This window comes from Conger conger, chromosome 17, assembly GCF_963514075.1.
Source record: "Conger conger chromosome 17, fConCon1.1, whole genome shotgun sequence".
NCBI lineage: Eukaryota > Metazoa > Chordata > Actinopteri > Anguilliformes > Congridae > Conger > Conger conger.
Genome location: NC_083776.1, coordinates 8,784,016 through 8,786,972, shown reverse-complemented (window position 1 = coordinate 8,786,972; position 2,957 = coordinate 8,784,016).

Here is a 2,957-nt window from a genome sequence, read left to right as displayed (position 1 = left end):
TCATCAGCCAACTTGCAGAGAATAAATTAACAAGGTCTGTGAGGATTATTGCTACTCAAAGCATTTAAACATTGACAGGGCAATTATTAGCTTCCGTATAGCGTATATTGAAATTGTAAGATTAAATTGTTTTTCTTTTGAGAAACAGGTTGTTCAGTCTACCTTTCTCTTTTATAAAACACAATGTATTTTAAAGCTAATGCTTTCTTGATGCTAAAACTTTGTGCTTCTTTTTGTCTTAAGGCAGTTGGTGAAAACCAAATCTATCTATTTTTTGTCCCAATTCAAATAAAATTCTAAATGGTTTTAAATATAGTCATCGAAAACATAGTGGTAGCTTAAAATGCAATACAGTAGAAAATGAATTCAAAGGCAACGAAAAGTACTGAAATTTATATTTCACATTAATAATTTAATTGAATAGTTGCTCAAATTGAATAGTCGGCCAACACATTGTAACTTTCTGTTTGACTGATAATGTTGAGTCGGTAAGGTTGAATGGCCCACATTTACTGGATAATGGTGACAACTAAACACATAAAAGCTGAAGTAAAATGAAATATTTGCATTAATGTGTTATTGTTCTGTGAGCTTATTGAAACTTCCCATGAGTTCAACTTAATCACCTGTCTAGAAGGGTCTTAGTGGAATCATACTTCAGTTATTCACAAACTGAATTTGTGAATAACTGAGCTATGTATTATTGTATGTAGCTAATCCCCTGGAAAATGGCGTGCACGTGCATAGGCTACATGGTGTTTTATTGGGCTCAAACAGATTAAATGCAGGCAGTTAGTCCCTGGCTGTATTTAATGTGTTGGATTCTAAAAGTCCTTATTTTTATTTCCTGCTGGTATTTTGCCGGCATGCATCGGAGACAACATTATTTAAAGGGCGTAACGTCGCGGCTATTTTATCATTCATCTTTTTAAGCAAGAGAAGATGCATGGCACCGATATTTGAAAGTGTGTGAACACGGCAGAAAAAAGTTAGACACGAAGTGATGGATGGGACCCCGCCGATAAGCGCTTGTCATCCTCGTTTGAATGCGTGACCGTGGGGACCCGGAGCAGTGCTGCCATAGCACCCTGCCGTGGCGCTCGGCGGTGCCCAGCGGCTGTCTGCTCTGCGCGCGACAGAGCAGTTGTTTCTGGGAACCGTACGCAGTCTCTCAAGTCTCCGCACAACCTTCGCTCAGACTCGCTCGTCAATCTCTCCCGTAACCTGGGGAAATCTCCGTGTCACTCGAATTTAGAAAGCAGCTCCAAAGATTAAACATGCTGCACTTTTCTCATCTCTGTAATAAACTATCCGTGGGGTGCAAGAGGCAAATTATCATTGCAAATGTTCTGTATACGTTTTATTTACTTAGTTTTATTTTTGTCCTGTTGGAAGACACGTAAAACGTTTTTTGAATTTGTTCATTAAAACGTAATGCTTTTTCAAGCATATAACATAAACACAGTGCAGAATGTGCAAAAATAATGGGCTGCTTAATAATTGCAGGCTGATAATAGTGGATCTGTTTTCCCTTTCTTTGTATTAATTCAAATTTTTTTTTGGTTTTTGTTTTTTGTTTTTTTTCTAGAGAGTTTTAAATGCAAAACGTGGCTCCAACTGGCACACCAGGCCACATATAAATCAGGTCACAGCACGCTCAATTCTTCAGTTTAAGTAATTAATTCAGGCAAGTAATTTATACAAGCATACATCATAATAACTCTCCACCATTATCAGATCAAGCTCAGATTGTATCTGTGCAGGTCACAAGCCTGATGATGGACCCCAGCAGAGGTCAGACCTGTCTACCCTGTGGACCAGATGTCACCCAGTTCACGTAATAGTGCAGCCCAGCTACGACGTTTAAGAAAATAAATAAAACAATATGAAAAATTGTATAGTTAATAGTTCCCATGTTACACATATATCTGTGGAAACCTTCAATTAAAATATGAACTTGTCTACCATTTTATTATCAGTGTACATGAAGCCAGTCAAAATATATGTTATTTCGCTGTGAAATCCAACTATGCCACCTTGACCAGCTTGAAAATGTAGATGGTCAAGCTGGTCATAAGCTGGTCTAGCTGGATTTGAGTTTGTCAACTAGCTAGCTACCAGCTGTTTCAAAACATAGCTCGAGCTGGTCAAACCATGTCAAGCCTGGAGCTGGTCTGAAATGGTCAACCAGCTACCAGCTGCTTCAAAACCGAGCTTGAGCTGTTTTTATTTTTTTCAGCTGGGCAGTATGTGATCATGTGCTCAAAACATGAGAAAGAAAATTTTGTGTTATTATCAGTGGCATCTCTATAGTAGGGGCTGGTGGGACCCGGCGCCACCACTAGTTGGCGATATTGTTTTCTTATCGCTCATTGACTTTCTTATCTCAGAAGCACTGCAGTTCAATGAAGCAAATGTGTTGATATTATCTGTAATTCCTCTTTTAAAATGCACTCAAGTAATACAAACAAGTCATAAAAATTGTGTGAGCAGCTAGTGATAGTGTGTTATAAGGGCTTCATCATTGTGTCAAACTAGCAAGGTTGAGGCTCACAATAGTCATTGTAAGCTTGACAAGTTGATTGATGCCCCACCAAAATTTCTATGCCAAACACGCCACTGGTCATTACAATGGAACCAGCTGCATTCTACACAATAAAATCAAGGTATGCAATTAGCCAATATGCAATTACAGGGAGGGTACTCTCCATCTCTAACAGAAGGCAAGTGGAAAACCGCCCGACCACGATGACTGTGTTTTGGAAGATTTTGGCTCCAGAAAGGGGACACAGTGAATTGAGTTACCACTGTTGAAAAATGGGGGGGGGGCATTCCTCAGCTCTGAGAGAGTCGTGTTTGGGCCCATTACGGCTGGACTGTTTGGCTTTGCGCGCCCCAGCCCGGGCTCATTACCGCCGAGCCCTAAGCCCCAATCACAACAATACATCAGGGGCGAC